Source organism: Brienomyrus brachyistius, chromosome 1 (genome assembly GCF_023856365.1).
Source record: "Brienomyrus brachyistius isolate T26 chromosome 1, BBRACH_0.4, whole genome shotgun sequence".
Taxonomy (NCBI): Eukaryota; Metazoa; Chordata; class Actinopteri; order Osteoglossiformes; family Mormyridae; genus Brienomyrus; species Brienomyrus brachyistius.
In genome coordinates this window covers 13,329,455-13,348,417 of record NC_064533.1, presented here as the reverse complement: position 1 = coordinate 13,348,417, position 18,963 = coordinate 13,329,455, and the positions used below count along the sequence as shown (strand labels likewise).

Here is an 18,963-nt window from a genome sequence, read left to right as displayed (position 1 = left end):
GAACAAATCATTGGCTAATGATCATGTTGGTCCCTCTGTATGAATTACCTCCACCTTAAAAAAATCCCAGGATTGCCCCCGCATGCAGGAAAGATGGACTGGGGAATGGACCCTGCAGTTCATTGTTTGTATTTTTTTACACTTAAATATGGTTTTGCTTTGGGAAACACTCCTATCGATCCATCCACCAATCCATCTTCCGATGGCTTATCCACGGTTGCTGGAGGGTCCTGGAGCCTTTTGGAGGGAGCATAGGGGGCATCCTGGAGAGGAGGCAGGGTGCACACTCACTCGCACAGCTTTAGGGGAATATCTGTCAGTAATTCAAGCTTTCCAGATAAATCGGAGCATTGATTTTGCTTCTGGGTGCTTTTGATGGTGCGTTTGCTGTCAGAGGCAGCTGTCGCGGGGTCACAGGACTGTAGCTGGACTCTCAGCACTGATGTGACTGATGCTGCGGCACCCGGCCCCCCTCCCGTTCTATCCAGCTGGATGATGGGCAGCATCTGTGAATGGGGGGGGGATCCCCAGCTGCTGCTGGTGCTGCTTCGTTCTTCAGGCCCGGTGAGCAGCTGGGACAGCACGCCTCCTAATACAGCCTCCAGCACAGCCGGCACGAGGGATTCCTGGGTCCCTTTGCCCCAGATTTATCATAAATTATTACAGATACTTAATATTTATTTATTACTGTTATTGTACGACATGGCAGCAGCACAAATGTTTACAATCACGCATTTATGTGGGGGCCCCCTGTTGGCCACAAACAGTCACTTCAATGGGGGGGGCGCAAATGGGAAACCCTGCATGGCAGATATGGTCACATGACAAAGGGGATGGGAAGAATGGTGACTTCATTTGGGGAAGGGAGTTACTTGTTTGTAAAATTAAACACTGAGTACAGCTACAGTTGGGTGGGGGTTCTGACATCCAGGATTGGGGTTGTGTTCTAGGGGCAGTGTGTGGCACAGCAGGTTGGAACACTATGCTTGTGATTGGAAGGTTACAGGTTTGAAATCCCTGCTGGGTTCAGTGATGGGCTGCTAAGCAAGACCCTTAACCCCCAACTGCTCCAGAGACTGGTTGACCCTGCTTTCTCCATAAAAAGTAATTTTGAACAAATTAAATTGGATAAATTTTAAACAGTATTCTGCTGGAGATCCAAGAGCAAATCACGAGATCAGTGTAACTGGTAAGGTGACTAAGGTGAAATGAACAAACTGGCTCACCATCTTACCTCACCCTTTCCCAGGTCGGCCACACCCCCATGTCACATGACATTTAACGGGCATTTTGACATGTTAAATTGAGAGCAATCATACAAGCTGTTAGATTGTCGCTGTTCCATTACCAGGGTTTCAAGCCAGAGTAACAAATGACCTCTGAAAAAGGCATGATAAAAACAGGAGACTGGAGACGACGTTTGGGGATGAATGGAGGAGCTTAGGACCAAGCTGAGGAAGACGGAAGGAGGAACTGGGCAGGTCGATGAAGGCGTTATTGCAGCTGACTGACCGCAGCTTAGTGAAACTGTTCAGCCTGTTGGATACTCATCTCAGATTCCTCAGTGTTAATGAGTTTGGGTCTTTTGGGTCTACTGTTGCTGATGTAGATTTTTATGTCTTATATTATGTCATAGTGGATACATTTCATTGAAAGTGATGGTGCTGCTGGGAGGTGAATCCACCCATCCACTAGAGGGCATCAGTATTCTTCAGGGTATGGGTCTCCTGGTTTGGCAGACTCTGCCTTGACTGCTCCTCAGGCTCACTTATTCAGCCTTTCTGTTATGACGCCTAGCTACTCAGGCAGCATGGTAACACAGTGGATGACTCTGCTGGGTGTTTGAATTCCACCCTGGCCCCGTGTGCGGTGTTTGCGTGTTCCTCCTGTGTCATGTGGGCTTCTGTACCCTGTGACAGACTGGCATCTCATCCAGGATGTACCTACCTTGTGCCCTGTATGTGCTTCCTGGAATAGACTCCAGGCCCCCACACCGTTCTGGATGAGCAGTTTTGAAGATGTTCAGATCGAACGATGGACTCCTAGCTGCCCCCTTAATCTGGCATCTGTCTGCCTCTCTAGTTCCTCAGCACTCTGATTATTTGTCCTGCTCCTGTTGTTTAGTCTGGTCTCTCACAATGTCAGGTAGTCATGCATCATTCATCTCTGTTCTGGTCCTAAAAGATTGCTCCATACTCCAACAGGAGTGCGGGCGTCGAGCTGCTGCAGAACCTTCTTTCAAGCTCTGAACCTTGGCAGTGGAAATCCAAGATTGTGAGGCCGCATTGGGGGTCAGTGTGTGGCTCAGCCGGATAGGGCACTCTGCATGTGATTGGAAGGTCACTGGGTCTAATCCCGTGGTTGACGGAGTGATGTCACTGTTGGGCCCTTGAGCAACGCCCTTAACCCCAAGCCACTCCAAGGACTGACTTTTTATCAAATGTGCACTGCCTTGGATAAAAGCGTCTGCTAAAAATGGGATGATGTGTAATGTTATGGGATGCAGCTGCCAGGGGGGCATTCTGAGAAAACTGCTTTCCTTTTCCTGCATCAGCCATCGGGCTATGGCCCTAAATCCCTCCTGACTTTTCTCCTACCTCAGGTACCTCAGCTGAGACGCCGCCTGGACGGAAACCCCTGGAGCTCACGTGCCGGACAGCGCTGAATTTGAAGGTTAGCCCCTGTCCTCTTTCCTCAAAAGCCAGAGAGCTTCGCCTCCGTCGAAATGTCAGGGGTACCGAGAGGTCTGGCGAGGTGCGTCGCGTGGCCCCAGCCTTTCAGGTGCCGCTAAGCAGAATCCTCCTCTGTAGTCTTTATGACTAAATGCCGGTCTTCAGGGTTCATCGTTTCCTAAGGTGCGATCACAGCCAGTAGTGCTTCAAGACAACGTGCACAAAATCGAAAGTTTTAAGCCGTTGTTCCTGAGAGAATGGGGAAAAAACCGGGGAGCCTCTTAGAGTCAAAGGAAAGTGTAACACAAAGCCATTTAGGTGCCGGCACGGCAAAGGCCGTGTTTCTCTAGATCTGTGGACGTAACTGCTTCCCCGTTTAAAGACCTCTGCTAATGAAATATCGATTTTACTTTTCTGGAAGGGAAATGGCTCAAAAATTTTGCTTGGGGGGACTGGAGGTGATCGAACAAAAGAAAAACCATGATATGTGTTGGATAGGTTTGAGCTGAGGATGTCCTGTTGATGATTTGGTTATCATGCTTTGGAAACGCATCTCTCTTCCTGACGTTCAATGGGGCTGCTTAGATTTTGGATGCTTAAAAGTCCACGCAAGTTGCTTGATTTCTTCCTACATATTGGGTACAGAAGTTTTATAACGCCGGTCCATACCTTTAGCACTATTTGTTTACATTCTAGTAAGTTTAGCCGTTTTACTAATTTAGCCTCACACAACAGCAGAACATCTGTGTTTAGCTGTAACCAATCACGCCTGATTCATACGCTGTGTATCTGCGGCAGCTTAAAAAGACTCTAATAAAGAGAGCGACGGCATCTTTGGTGTGGGTTTTAAAAAAGATCAAACGCCGAGGAGAGAAGCAGAGAATTTATTTTGCGCATCAGTGCACGTTGGGGACGCCCCCTGTGCGAGAGAGCGGTGATCTAAAGCAGCGCCGTGGGTGATTCCGCTGGACCGCGCCCATGCAGTGGGGTGGGCCGGGGGGGGCAATGGCAACAGCCCCTGTATTTTCTTTCTGACTTATTATTTGTGAAATATCCAAAGTGACAGAGTGCAGATCGCGAGACAAGGCACACGCATGAAATAGATGATGTATCCCTACTGGTTAGCCGCGCCCCCCCCCCCTCCACTAACACGCCTCAATTTGCCGGGATATGCCTGAAATTGAGGAGCACGGGTAGGGGGGTGCCTTTGCGCTTTTCTGGGAAACCGTGTCAGTTTGCTCCCTGCGTGTAGGAAAACACAGCAATTACATAAGCCAGCCCCCCACCCCTACCCCCACCCCCGCAAACCCATCCTAAGGCGGCACACTCGTGATTTCTCTCCGCTGGCTCTGTCAGACGATAATGAAGTGAAGCTCTGTCCAGGCAGGGGGCCATAAACGTGGTAATTTGGCGCATGTTCCCCCAACCGGTCCGTTGCATTATCTCACCGCCCCCCCCAGCTCAAAATAAATCATGGTATGGGGGGGCTCTGTGAGCGTGTGAGGGAAGGAGGAAGGGGCCAGGCATTGCCAAGGACGTGCTGAAGGTGACAGGGTGGGGGCTGCCTCGTTTGTGGGCGGGGGATGACACGGTGGGGGGGGGGGTGGGGGGGTTCCTCTGCTGAGGCGTACTGGAGCTCTCCAGCCTCAGCCAAAATTAACAACTTGTATTTCTGTTATCGCCCCGTCGCACACTCACTAATTACGGAACCCCGTATTCTTAGACATGCTGCATCTCCTAGGCGTCCCTCAGAAACCCCTCCACCACCCCTCCCTGCCCCCCTGCCAGGCTAAAAGATACCAAGGGCGCTTGGCGAGCAAGGAGACGCCGGGCTGTCAGGGGCGGCCATGTTTATTGGCCGGGCCGCTTCTGGAGAGCTGCCAATTGTGCATGTCTGTCTCTCGCTCGTTGGAGGGTGGCCTGTGGGATTGGTCAGCGCCGCCGAGAGCCACTCCCCATGGGCCCTGGTACCGTTAGTCATACAGAACCGCCTGCTGGACATATGCTGTGAAAACTCAGTGACTCAAAATAGCCAGCGCATTGTAACTTTCCCAGGTATGGCGGAATACAGGCAGCATCACATCATGTCACATTCTGATGTTCAGTAACACCACTTTGAAGAACCTACCTTTCATATGAAGTCATTAACAGAATAGCAGCCATGTTTGCTTCCATAGTCCAATTCCTTCAAGAGCGGAACCGATTGCTGCGCCGGTGTGGTTTGTTTTAGGTGTGTCATGTTACTGCTGATCCCATCCTTTCCCTGTGGAGTACCGGCAGCACTGGCAAGCTAATTTCATACTAGAAATGTTCTTTGATCACGCTAGGATCATAGTAGGATCACGCTAGGTTCATGCTAGGAATGTGCTTAGATCACATTAGGGTCATGCTAGGATCAAATTAGGCTTGTACTAGGATGTTGCTTGGTACACACTATGATCATGTAATGTTCACATTACATTCATGCTAGAATCTTGCTAGGTCCACAGAATCTTGCTAGGCGCACCTGCTATTTTTGGCCTCATTTTAAACAAGGCCTCCCACCTGCTCAAGTTCCCCTTCCGTACGCCCCCCTCCCCATGTGGCCGTTTCGCCTCGTTGAGCCAAAGGAGATTCCTGGGTTACTGCAGACAGCTCAGGATTTATCCGCCCCTCATCCTGAGAGACAATAGGCCTGGAAACATGCGTGACTTAATGCAATCAGTTCTGGTCCTTTCCCACCCAGGCACTGCTGGGCGATGCTATCAGATAATTAACTTACTGTACGCTTAGTGGGAGCCGCTCTGCTGTAAATAGAAGCAGGCCCGGGCTAAACACTGCTGTTTGTCTCCCAAGCTGTCGGACTGTGTCGCTGCTTCCTGAATTGCTTTTTAGTTTAAAAAAGTAACTCATTATTATGCATGGTCTACGGCTTAAGTGGATTTCTATTAATTATGTTTAATTGTTGCTGAGTGACAGGTTATTAAGGATTTGATTAGCGTGACAGTGCTTCTGCTGTCCCCAGAAAGACGGGAAATTCCCGGGCCGTCAGGACCGCGGCTTGTGAGGATGACGGTGTGAAAAAGGCTGTAATAGGGCTCCCTCCTAAAGCTGCTTTATCTTAATGCGTTTAGGTTTTAAGGACAAGTGCATCGGAGCGGTAATTACGCCTTTAACTTTTCAAAAGAAAGATGGGCCCAAGTTGGCAGTGACGTACAATACCGACTCCCTGTTGGTCGTTTTTGTTACTCAGACTTCGGTGGGGTCACCGATGGCAGATGGGGGGCAGGGTCAGCGTGGTGCGTTGTGGCCTTTCTCAAACCCGGGACCAGGACGGCTGATCTTGGGGGCCGTTTTCTCTCGCTGTTACCCATGTCTTGTCCCTCAGCTAGCTGGATATTTTGTGAGCACAGGCAGACGACATGTTCTTCAGCAGGACACTTGGTGGGCAGTTACAACTGGAGTTTCCTTTTGTTGTGTTTGTTGTTGTTGCGGCCATGTCACCATGAAGCTTCCCATGCCCTGCTGGTTTAGGATTGCAGTCTGGGAGATTAGAGGATCCGTCTCTGTGTAGTGATACAGCTGAGTTTGTTCAGTTCAGGATTTGTGTTTTTTTTTCTCCCCCTATTTTCTTCCTGGGAAGAGCCTGAGTGCCAGACGGGGGGGGGGTTCTTTTGGACAGATGTGCTCGGTGTTCCTAAGGGAGGTTGTGAAATGTCTGCAGTGACAGTCATTTGAAAAGGATGGTGAACAGGGGCTGGTGGTGCAGGAAGCTTGGTGTGGTTTGTTTACTCACTGTGAGGATTGTGTGTGTGTGTGTGTGTCTGTGTGTGTGTGTATGTGTGTGTGTGTGTGTGTGTGTGTGTATGTGTGTGTGTGCACGCGCATGTACGTGTCTGCCTGTATGTGAGTCTTCTGCATGTGAGTAATGTGAGGTTTTCATATTTCTGTCTCTGAAAGTGTATGTGTGTGTGTGTCAGGAGAATCTATTTCGGCATCCATCTGGAGCACAGCGAGTGTGTGTGACACTCTCTCTCTGATCCCCTCCTGCTTCTCTCCCTTCCACCTTCCACCATGCTCTCTCCTCCTCTTACTCCCCTTTAATATCCATATAGATATTTAATAACCAAACCTTATGATTCCCAGTCGTATCAGTAGCATTTTTTCCTCCACTTGAGCCAGCTATTGAAATCCCAGGTATTGAAAAATGCAACAAAAGGCTGCATTGAGCTCGAACGAGACCCCGGGCTGGAGAACGGCCTTCTGGGATTGAAATGTTATCAACATAACATTGTAAAGGTGTGTTTAGAGTGTCGGTGTCTGCGGGTTATCTTTTGATAGTTGTTAATTATACTGCCTGTATGATGGGATTCTTTCTGCTTTTTCCGTGAACACTGCGTGTGCGTGTCATTGGGTCTGACGCCTCCTCGTCGCCGCGTTCGGGCCTCTGTTTGTGGGGGCGGCAGGTGATTGAATTACCAGGGCCTCCGAAAACACAGGTAATGATTACTTTCCAAATCCCACCACTAATCCTCACTGAAATCCACAGGATGGCAATGGCTACCGGGGACCCGGATGAGCACGGCTGACTGCCTGCATCGCCACCGCATCACTTTGGTCCCCGTCTGATGTCGAGCATCCCGGGTGACCTTCGTCCGCTAATTCCTTAATTATTGCATCAAAGAGTGAGTGGAGGTGCCATCCTCTGGCTTGTCCTGTACGTGGCGCTCTGGGGCTCTGAGGTAGGGAGCCCTTTGACCCCTGCAGGGATCATTCTTCACGTATCCAGGCTCTGGGGAAGATGAGGTATCGGGGGGCAGCCACAAGCTGATCCAAAGGACAAGCGGGATTTATCTCCATTAAGGATCGGCTTATTATTGTAGCTTTTTGCCAGTTGTTGTTGTTTTCCAGCTTTATCTCTTCAGGTATAATTTCCAGTGCAGAAATTGTGGAGGTTCTTTCAGGTAAAACCATCAAGCTAAAGATTTGTGGGAAAGGCCTTTCTGTTGGAAAGACAAGCAACTAGAGGACAAAACCCGTGTTACGGCAGCGATCTGTGCATCCGCGGAGTGAAAGGGTCGGGGGAGAGTCCCAGCCCCGGCAAATGGCCGTTTATTTTTAAACGCTTCGCTCGGCGCAGTGACACGCGGGCGTGCTGCTGAGAGGCACACCTGGGTGGTGTGAAAGGAGCCAATCAGCTCCCAAGATGAGCCCCGCAGTGGGGCCAGGATAGAGCTGTTCAGCCAAGCACTGGCGGGTGGCTTCCTGCTGCTGAAGTGTGTGTGGGGGGGAGGGTAATTAAACCATCACTGGTAATTAAACCGAAAAGCTTTTTTCCTGGAATACAGTTGGATTTGGAGTTTAATATTGTAGCGTTAACTCTGCTTTCAATGTGGCTGAAACGGGACAAGGGACAAGAACTTGCTAACTATTCCCTTATTTCTGGATTGTCCAGTTTTGGAAGAATTACTTCCTGTTGTGACATCATTTCCTGTGCGGTGTGTTAGCACCTTTGCTATAGATGGATTAATATGGCATCGACAGCTGATAGCTCTGAGTGGGGAAGGCAGGTTGAAGGGTGAGACAAAAAGTGTGGAGAGCAAGAACTGCTTGATGTCTAAACGAGCCCTTGGCATCCAAGAAATGTTCTTCAGGGGAACAATAAGTTCTTTCTAGTAATGCCAGTCTGTCAGTGAATCGGCACGGCGTAAACTGCTGTCAGCTGTTTGAAATGATTGCACTCGCCCCTGTGGTGTCTGCCCTCCTCCCTCACGTCAAACAATCCCATCTGCTCCTCTGTGAGTCTGCTCTCCACAGGGTACCGACCCGCGCTGCGAACTATTTTCGAAAGGCGTGCCTTAACGGCCATGTGTGGTACATAGGAACCACCGAGCAGGTTGAAAAATGTGGCGTTGGCTGCCGTTTAAAGGGCACAAGCAGGCAGGGTGTTCAGAGGTGAAGACCGGCAGCACCTTGCAGGGCATATTTACCATGGGGTGATCTTGCCGGTCCTGTGAAACACTAGCGCCACACTAACAGCTCTAAATCAAATGTGCATGTGGATTTGTTGACGTGGAGCTCCAGGACTCGAGGCCTGGAAAAAACACTGTACCTGGCTGAAGCTTCACCTTCAGTCCCATGCTAAAGCGAAATCATCAGCTGCTAAACTTCCCAGGTTGTTCTGTTTGAACTCGGCTGTGTAGCTCGGCACCAGATGCACGCCGTCGGCACTGAGGACCCGGTTGTTAATTCTTTTTTGCATTTTCCCCCTAAAGAGAACCGGCTAGCGTGACAGGAAGGCTGTTCTTGTTCGCGCTCTGACAGCTGTAGCCCGATGGTGCTGATGAGCGGCTGCCTGTGGAACCCACCGGAAAGGCGCTTGGTGATTTCATTGGCCACGTGCTGGGGCTTTTGGGATTAAGCGGGTTGTCTTTGAACTCAGCTGTTTTGTCCACCGTGTCTGTTGCCTCCTGCTTGGCTGCCGCTTCTGTTGCCATGTGGTACTCATTGTTCTCTCTGTGGCCTGTAAAACTACATCCGGTCAACTTCATTGGCTGTTGGTTATGGGGAGAGGGGCTGTGTGTAAAAGTGTAAAACAGAATAAGAGGGCTAGACTGGCATCCCATCCAGGGTGACTCCAAGTTTATCGTTCCACTTCCTTGACTCACAAACCCTCCATTGGTACTGGGAGGTTTTCCTCTCGTCTGGTTTCAGTATGTCAGTGTTTCCCAATCATCTGGTTTCAGTACGTCACTGTTTCCCAACCTGGTCCTCGGAGACCCCCAGTTGGTCCATGTTCTTGCTTCTTCCCAGCTCCCTGCCAGACAGCCCACATTTTTGCTCTAGGGAGCTTGGATGAAGAAAAACATGGACTGTCAGCGGGTCCCCGAGGCCCGGATCAGGAAACACTGCACTATGTAATAGTCACCAGGTTAACCTTTTAGGGTCAAAGGTCAAGCTGTCTGCCAGATCATCTTGGTGCATCCCAGGGGCTTGCCACGCATCCATCAGCATCTCAATTACCGCACCCAGCTGGCGGAGAGGGTCCATGCCTTTTCAGCCTAAATCCGCTTCGAAAATCAAGAAGTAAAGGGAAAACCAGAACGATGAGTCAGAGCGGAAGGTTCTTAGAGTCAAATCGTTATTTAAAGGGTCACCAGTCTTTGGCATCCTTTTGTAGCTCCTGTAATCTATAAAAGCAAGGGATCGTGGCCTTTTCCCTCTTGATCTTAAACACTGAAGCTGCCTGTTTGGTGACATTCCCTTAACAAATCCTTATGTTATTTATAAAGCTTACCATTAAGGTAGTTTTTCTTTTTATGCAGTTCTTGGCTTAAGGTTGCCCGAGCAGTTTGCCCTCTGTAATTTGTGCACTTTAGGCATCTCCGTATCAAAACTTCACCGTCCAGGGGGCTCTCTGCTGCCCCTAAAAGGTACCGATTTGGTTTATGTTTTATACATATTTTATTTTATTTCTCTGTCATCACACTTTGAACACTTGAAATTGCTATGGTGGCTTAAAAGCTGCTCTCCTCCCCATCACCGTAGGGAGCCGTGTCACCAGATGTTTTATTTGTGACACCCTTTTCCCTTCTGTCTGATGACACCGCAGGGGCACAGTCTTCAGGTCCCCCCCCCCCGCAGCAGTCCCTGGAGCCTCCGTCCCATTAATGATTAACCCCAGCAGCCTGGCTGTCCTTTGTGTGCCGTTTGAGAGAGAGCATGTCCGGGAGATGAGTCCTCCCTATGAAGGGGGCGGTGCTATGCCAGAAGGGGGGTGGGGCGTAACCGTGGCTGCTGGTCCATTCGCAGAAATCAAAGAGGGGGTGGGGGCAACACGTCATGTATAACAGCGACCATTAGCAGTCAGAGGGGAGTTGGGATCGGGACGCGTTTGCGTGCTGTTCACAGTTACCCGCACCTGCATCGTAAGCGCCATCATCCCTGTGCGGGCGTAAGCTGTGTAATCGTGCAGTTTATGGCCCAGACCTTTGCAGAGAAAGCAAACAACCTCTCACGCTCCACACTGTACACGGACACAAAAACACCCCCCTCCCCCAATGCAGCTACTGAGGGAAGGCAGGAGGCTACTGTCCGCAATTAGCAGTTTGCATAACAGCATTAATGGAGGCTGTTTTGTGCTCAGAAAGAGAAGACAAAATTGCGTAAAAGGCTTGTGGATTTTGGGGGGAAATTAAAAAATTGCACTTGCAAATATGCAGATTCCTAATCTGATCTGATTAATTATATATTACAGTAAGTGCTCTGTTCCTGTTTATTGTAACTTTGTATAGTATAGCAGCTATCCAGTCCTTGCCGGTGTGTAAACCATTCCCTGGAAAACTGACAGTCACAGGCAATGGGAATGCCCTTGGAAGGAGCAGAGATCCAAATGGGAGCAACATCAGAGAGAGGAAAATGAAAAGACAGCATGGATAAAGAGAGGAGGAAAGATGGTGGCGGGGGGGGCATGGGAAGCAAGGAAGTGTGAGGGAGGGTGTGTGAGAGAGAGGGAGCATGTGAAAGAGAAAGAGATAGAGGGTGTGAGTGAGAGAGAGAGAGGGAGGGAGGGAGAGCGAGAGAGAGGAGGAGTGAGCAGGAGAGGAGAGCAGAGCAGGCGTGTATCAGGCAGAGGGATTCAGTGTCGCCTGCCGGAGCGGAGCGCGGTGCCGTTTGGATCCTGTGTGGACAGAGCTTTGTCAGGACTCCCCCACCCCCCCCCCAAAGCACCCCCAGGCTGCTCAGCAGAGCACAGAGAAGAGCCACCCAGCCGTCCCACTCGGCAAGGCCAGGTAAGAGCGCCTCACTATCATGCCACTGTTTTTGAGAGCGTGGGAGGGGGACCCCAGACTGGCCAGCATGCGGCTCACGCCGATCCTGCTCTGGAGCGTGGGGGGGTGATCCCTGGCAGTCCCGGACACACTTCAGAGGCCGCCTCCGGCCCGGTTCCTGGGGCTGTGCTGGCCGTCGGTGTGATCCCATTACTTTGCGGGGTTCACACTTTGTGTGATGACACGCTGACTCCGTGTCCTGCCTTTCGGGGATGGGGACAGGGTCAGCGTTTCCCTGAGCACCCCCACGGCACCATGCATGGCAAGGGGCTCCTGTATACACTCCGAGCTGTATGGCAGGGCTCTCAGACCTGGGGGGTGCCTTTGTGTGACTGTGTGGCTGGGGGGAGGCACTAAGAGCTGGGCTAAGAGAGCAAAAGGGGCTTCCAAGGCCCTTCGGGGAAAACAGAGCTGTTTATGGACACAGAAACCAATCTAGGGGGGGTTAGAGCTTTAGACGAACATGCCCCCCTTCCATTAACCTGATGGGAGCGTAGGGTGGGTGTGGCTGCCACAGATGGGGCACCATAGCCAGAGTGATTTAGTCGTGACTAGAGTAATCAGCAGGGGGTGTGTGATCCATGCCTCCTGGCCATTTCGGGAAGAGGGCTGTGGCTCGCCACTCTGCACCTGAGCTGTCACCTCCCTCGTCCTAACCGTCCCGCTCCAATGCCAGCCATTAGCACGAGGAATCCCGCCAGATCAAGATCAAAGTCTCATGGAAAGTGCTTTTTTTAACGTGACTTTCCCATAGAGAATGAGAGCATCGCTGTAAAAGCGTATCGATCCGTCTTTAGCGAGCGAGTCAGCGGGCGAGTGTACTGCCGCTCCCTCCTGCACTCATGCCCAGCCCCTCCCACCCCCCTGGGGGCCCTGCGCCCCACCGCGGTTACTCTGAGCTCGCCTGTGTGTGCTTCAGTGCATCAGAGTGTCAGGGAAAAGTTCTGGAGGACAACGATTTCCGTCCCGGGTTGCAGTTACACTACCTGTCACCCCCTCCACCTCCTAGTGGAGAGAATTAAGATGAAATGGCCCCTGAGAAGGGTGACACCAGAAAGGATGCTTCCCCAGTGGCACACAGGGGCCACTCCCCTATAATTCTGCTTCCTTATGGGGGTGAATCTCTATCTCCTGCTTCTATCCGTTTCATTCCTTTCTTTACCCTTTTACCTCGGCCAGCCAAGCAGCCAATCGGCAACCTGAACATTTGTGGCCGCTGTCACCATCTCCAGCCATGCCCCCTTCCCGCCCCCTTGCAGCCGGACAGGGCGGGGCCAGCCCTCGCTAACAAGCACCTTGTTATTCCGTCTCAGTGAAACTAGATGATGATTCACGGCCACTGCGTCCGACTGGCTCCCCTTTTAACTCCCGAGGCTGAAATCTCATGGAGGGGAGTGGCTGTAGTCACATGACTGGGCTGTCTTTGTTCAGCTCCCGCTCTGAATATGGGCTAAAAATGAATAATTTAATCAGAATTCCAGTCATAATAAAATAACAGTGGATTTTTTTGTTTAAAAAGGATAAATTCTTTCTGTTTGTTCAGCTGTAGTCCAGCTTTCAGTCTTGGAACATGATGTGTCTGCAAAGAGCGTCAGATGTTCCCATATTGATCTGACACCCCCACTGGCTCAATGGCAGCTATCTCATGCCCCATACGCTCAGGCAGGTTGCCCCCCCAGTCACACAGGAGCCCGGTACACGGAGAGCTTGGTCTGGTGGGCTGGCGTGGGATGACTTTCAGCGTTGCTTCGGCCAGCTCGGTGCTCTGGCATCGCTGACCTCCGTGGCTCTAGTTCAGTCTTCCTCACGTCCTGCCGGCTTTTGGCCAGAAGCTGGAACGTTGCCCCGAAATGAGGTGAGGGATTGGGCGCTGAGTGGCGGCACTAATTACTCCAGCTCCTGTGGCCAACAGCAAGCAAACCCTGAGTGATCTTCCTTATCTGTTTATTTATACGTTATCTTATATATTTGTGCATCGTTTTAGGACTTCTACAGACTCACACAGCTTACTGCTTTACTTCCTCAAATGAAGTACCAGACGCAAAGGTACAACATAGGGTACCAGTCTACAGTCTTATCACTCACAGGACCTTGAACCTGTGAACATAAGCCATTCCTGATCCCATGACACGTGATCATTTATATCTACCTTTTTTCAGTAGAGCTGGAAAACTTTCGCAATCGACAGAGCATTTGATTTATGGCTTTGTTTGATTATTTAGAGGTTCTCCAGCTAAGTGTCCTAGGAGGGTGTCCCTGTCCCACCTGCTGGTTAGTGTTACGTAATGTTTACTCTTGGTTGTGTGATCCGTTACAGGGGGCGGGGGAGGAGGAGGTAGGGGGTGTGCACAAAGCAGGGCGTGTTCCTCCGCCGGTTGCCATGTTTGCTCAGGCGTTTCACTTCCTGCTTGATTAATAGGGATTGGTCAGAATCGGGGCTGACAAATGGAGCGGTCCTCATTTTGTCAGGACTCCCTATCGATTGCGTGGGCCTTGAGACGAAGGGCTCACGGAGAGAGGGAGTGCAGTGTGATGATGATGATTTATCACGCCCCCCCCCCGAGCGACGCGTGCAGATTCATCCCGGCGATCGTAACCTAAGCTCTCTCTGCGTCCTCGCTCAGCCTCTCACCACGCTGTCCCCATTCTGCTCAGCTGAAGTTTGAATAGCAGGTGACTATGAGAGGGGCAGCATTTGCAGTACATGGGCCCTAACAGAGGAAAGTGAAGCTGTGTGGCTCGTCCGGACCACCAGAAAAACACACAGGCAAACACACACACACACACACACACACAGCCAAAAATCTCCTGAGCGTTGCTGTTATCACCAGGTATGTGATCTGCTACTATTCTGGGCATGTCAATAAAAACAAGCTTCACGGCCAAGCCTTTTACAGTGTCGTCTTCCAGTTAAGGTGGAGTAATGGCCCGAAGAGGTCTTGGCTGGAGTACACCATCCTTGCACCCTCGCGCCCGTGCCCTGAGTCACCCCTCCCGTCTGTGCCGGTTTCCTCCCAGTGCAGCCTCATGGGTACTGCAGGGCTCTGATGCATTTGGTCAGCATGTCATCAATAAGCCCCCCCCCCCCCTCTTTAAAAGGGCCTTGAAGAGGTAAATACTCCATAATGATCGATGTGCAGTAAAAAGCCCAACCCCTGGCCAAATATTAACGATGACCTTACAGGATGAAGTGTTCCTGAAATATGCGCACTGCGCTCGCAGTACGCAGTGCCACTCTGAGCCAATAAGATCACGTCTCCCAGAAGCCCCAGCGCAATTCCTACATCATGAAAACCGGGTTGGGACAACGGTCACATGAGCAGAGCCCACTTGCGATGGATGGGAACAGTGAAGCGTGCGACCCCTCTCCTGCGGGAGGCCACTTGCAGATTGTTATACAGGACAGAGACAGGCCTGGGTCGCCAAAGACGAGCCATTTGCCCCTCCCACCTGGCCCCGGCCGGCCATGGAGCTGCTAGCGGGGCTGCTTTCCTACGTGACGCGGACTACAGATCAACCCGGAGCTTTAGGCAAACAGGACCGTGATGTGGAGGCTGAGCAAATTACATAGGCTGTGCTGTGTACCTGTGAGTATGTGTGTCTGTGTGTGTGTGTGTATATGTCTGTCTGTCTGTCTGTCTGTGTGTCTGTCTGTGTGTGTCAGTGTCTGTGTGTGTCTGTGTGCTTCTGTCTGTCTGTGTGTATCTGTATGTGTGTCTGTGTGTCAATGTGTGTGTCAGTGTGTGTCAGCGTGTGTGTTTGTGCATCTGTGTGTATCTGTGTGCTTCTGTCTGTCTGTGTGTATGTCTGTGTGTGTGTGTGTGTGTGTTTCAAAGTGTGTCTGTGTGCTTCTGTCTGTCTGTTTGTGTGTGTGTCTGTACATATCTGTGTGTGTGTCTGTGTCTGTCTGTGTGCTTCTGTGTGTGTGTGTGTCTGTCTGTTTGTGTGTGTGTCTGTACATATCTGTGTGTGTGTCTGTGTGCTTCTGTCTGTCTGTCTGTCTGTCTGTCTGTCTGTCTGTGTGTCTGTACATATATGTGTGTGTGTGTCTGTGTCTGTCTGTGTGTCTGTGTGCTTCTGTGTGTGTGTGTGTGTGTGTGTGTGTGTGTGTCTGTCTGTGTGTATCAGTGTATGTCTGTGTGTCTGTGTCTAAACTACTGTCCAGCCCTTTTCTTCATTGCCCTGTAATTTTCTTTCTATTTACACCTTGACTGTCCTCCTCACTTAAACTTCCCATAAACCCTTCTTTTGTTTTACTGCGCATTTTCATACAACTTACTGCTTTTGCAAACGGCTCTCTGCCGCCCAAAATGGGCAGCCCGCTTCTTAGGAACGGTGGATTTGGGCCCGGAGTTTGAAGTGTGGTGCCAGTCTTCGTCTCCTCTGGACGCCTGGTGTTGCGGGTGTGGGAGGGTGAGGAGATGGATGGGAGCGGAGTGTCAATCTCCATCATTCACTCCCTGTCTGCCTCTTTCCCACCAAAAAGGGACTGACTCATGTTTGAGTTCCTCCCGAAAACTTAAGTCAAATTATTCGCTTGACAGAGATCGCTTCTTGCAGGGAGCTGACCCAACTGCTTGGAAATGTTTTAAAATTCAGCAACTGCCCCAGACATTTTGAATGTAGGTGACCGCTGACAGAAAAGTATGTTCTCCGTGAATCCTGATAGGATATTTTCAAAACTACATCCTTCGGACGAAGTGGAGCGACCCCTGGCCTCTTCCCAAGGGCAAGTGGCCATTTTCTCTCTCCGGTGGTATAAATAAACTTATAACACAATAAGCTGCAGGAGGGTAAATTAATTACCTGGCATATTTGGGATTGGGATGGATGTACAGTAATAGATATTGGATTATGGCTCTCGTTGTTCGTGGCTCATTGAATTACACACGCGGGACACATCTGAGACTCTGTCTGAATGACGTCACTCCCGGGGGGGCACATTTCCCCCCATCAGATGATGGACGGGGCACCTGGCCCATGATGGTGGCTGAGTCGTACTTCTCCTTTTAATTATGGCCTTTTCTCTATTGTTCTCTGTCCTGATTTCAGTTTTATTTCTGTGTCACTTGCACATTTGTAACGGATCAAACCATGTGAGGAAGACCTGTCTCTGCCTGCAATGCAATAATAGTCTGTGTTTTGTTTTATTTTTAATATAGACTCTGCTTATTCGGTCTTTGGTATGGTAATGTAATGGAAATTGCTTGGATATGGTTGTTTGAATAAACCTATGTGCTTTCTTGCCTCTTAATGCGGTGCAGAGCAAGATGAAGAGCTCTCAGAAATTCTGGGTGTCCTTTCTGCATTCCTGCATCCTAATCCCAGTGCCCTACTCACTTGGTTATTCATTTGCGTACTGTAATGCACATTTAATTTAATGACCTGATGAAGTCCTTGAATTGCACAGATTTCAGTGCATTTTTTACCCTGAACACACGCATTGTGAGCCTCTCCCCTTCTTACAATGGTGCAATCATTTGGACTGTGAGTAATTTACATCATCATATGGATCAATCTGTCGCCTGATACATGTCAATATTGCATACAATGGCACAGAGAGCATCTGTGAGTCATCAGGCTGCTTCCAGTGCTTAAATCATCCTTTTCACTCCTGCGGAATAAGGGTCACCCTGATCACCTCTGCCTACGCACATGCCTTCTTAAGTCTGTCCTGTGTGTGTGTGTGTGTGTGTGTGTGTGTGTGTGTGTGTGTGTGTGTGTGTGTGTGTGTGTGTGTGTGTGTGGCCTGTTTAATCCCATCGTTAACTGTCTGTATGTGCACTGGTGAATGCGGCTTTCCAGCAAACATGGTGGACCTGGGTGAGACGAAAGCTGCAATGAGACCAGGGCTGTTGGTCATCTCCACAACTCAGCCTTCCCTTCCAGGAACGTTCATACTCATGCATTACATGTGCATGTTCCATTAGTCTGGTGCTCGATACTCGATTCCTATGACAATGATAGTCTTTCAAGCTGTGATTTACATTCTTTTGAGAAAAAGACTTGAGAACTGCAGAGATTTGATTCATTATACATGAAAAAGAAGGACATTTTTAATTAGTTACATTTAAAGAGACATGGACCCACAATGGTCCTGATGCTTTTGGCTGTCTTAGGTGTGCCTGCTGGGAAACGCCTCATTATATTTTTTCATTATGCTGCCTTCTATCTCTGATTGGCCCACATTTACCTTCCTGCTGCTGTGTAGACCGTGCGTTCAGTTGCATCATGGCACCTAATTAGTTAATTAAAAATAAAACAGTCTGCAGGCACAGATGCACAACATGACGGCAGTGTATTCAGCTTGCACAGACTTGAGCGTAGATAATGTCTGTTACTTTACTCGCTGAACCTTTTTTGTACCTTAAAGGGACGGATACAGACATAAGCGGCACTTTGTCTGCCCCGTCAATAGTAAGTTTGCATGAGTAAAAATGAAAAATTATGCATTTCAAGCGCTTGTCAGACAGCTTAAGGCCCAGATTAGGGTATTTTTTTTTATTTTATGGAAAGAGAAAGAGTGATTTCATGTGGATTGGCCATAAAGGTGAAACGTGACCTTGTGAAGGACACGGCACGAATGCTGCCTCACATGCCAGTGAAGATGGGGAGGGCCTGTGAACCACTGCAGACAGTGGCTGTATTTCACATGCTTGTAAAGAACCTTGATGTATCTTAGCAGCTGCCTGTGTTTCTGGTGTGTGTGTGTGTGTTTTTTTTTTTTAATGGATCCAAAGGTGTATCCTCATCTTGTGCACAGCTGACTCCCCTTAAAACGACAGATCTCTCTGGAAATGTAATTGCTTTAAAAGAGGGGGGAAATGGGGGGGGGGGGGAGGGGCAGTGACTTCCCCCTCCAAGAACAGTTGGGAATAAATAAGCTTTCGGTATGTCATCACAGATGGTTTATCTCTTTCCTCTGCAGCTGCATTCGTCTTCGGTACTCAGCGCTGTCAGTCTCCCTCTGCGCCCCCCCCACCGACCCCCCCACTACCTCCACCCGCCCTTGAGTGCAGGGACCCAGCTTTGGCTAAACTCCTCATTGGTCTGCTGGTGCCCCCCCTGCTGGCCGATCTCTCCGAGCAGCAATTTGCGGAGAAATGGAAGAGTTTTTTTTTATATTTTTGATATTCACAAACACTTCAGTGCTTCAGCCAGTCCTTTAAAGTTCAGAATAAAGTATGAGAGCCGCTGTCTCTTTGGGAACCTGCATGTGAGGCTGCTGGCAGTCCATGAGAAAGAAGAGAGGCACATGATCCCTCTCATTGCTTCCGTTTTTAGTATAAATGGTTTTTTTTTGGGTGGGAGGGTAAGGTAATGCTTGACCCAACTGATTTGCCTTCGTGCTCTATTTTAAACTCCTTCTTATCAAACACATGCAGTCAAAGTCACGAGTATAAAAACATAAGAACATAAATTTACAAACGAGAGGAGGCCATTCGGCCCATCAAGCTAGTTTGGGGAGAACTAAACTAATA

The 18,963-nt window shown here is 49.8% G+C and overlaps 1 protein-coding gene across 6 annotated transcripts in view; it reads left to right on the top strand.

The window, feature by feature from the left end:
• The window catches only part of syt1a (synaptotagmin Ia), a 161,755-nt gene that overhangs the window by 78,296 nt on the left and 64,496 nt on the right, over positions 1–18,963 (top strand). For 4 of the 6 annotated variants that reach the window (XM_049024257.1, XM_049024294.1, XM_049024276.1 and 1 more), the window contains one exon: positions 2,603–2,673. The gene's annotated coding sequence lies outside the window, so the exon portion shown is untranslated. Of the gene's footprint in view, positions 1–2,274; positions 2,292–2,602; positions 2,674–11,272; positions 11,444–18,963 lie in introns of those variants that run through there. The other 2 variants (XM_049024267.1, XM_049024286.1) reach the window with 2 other exon arrangements.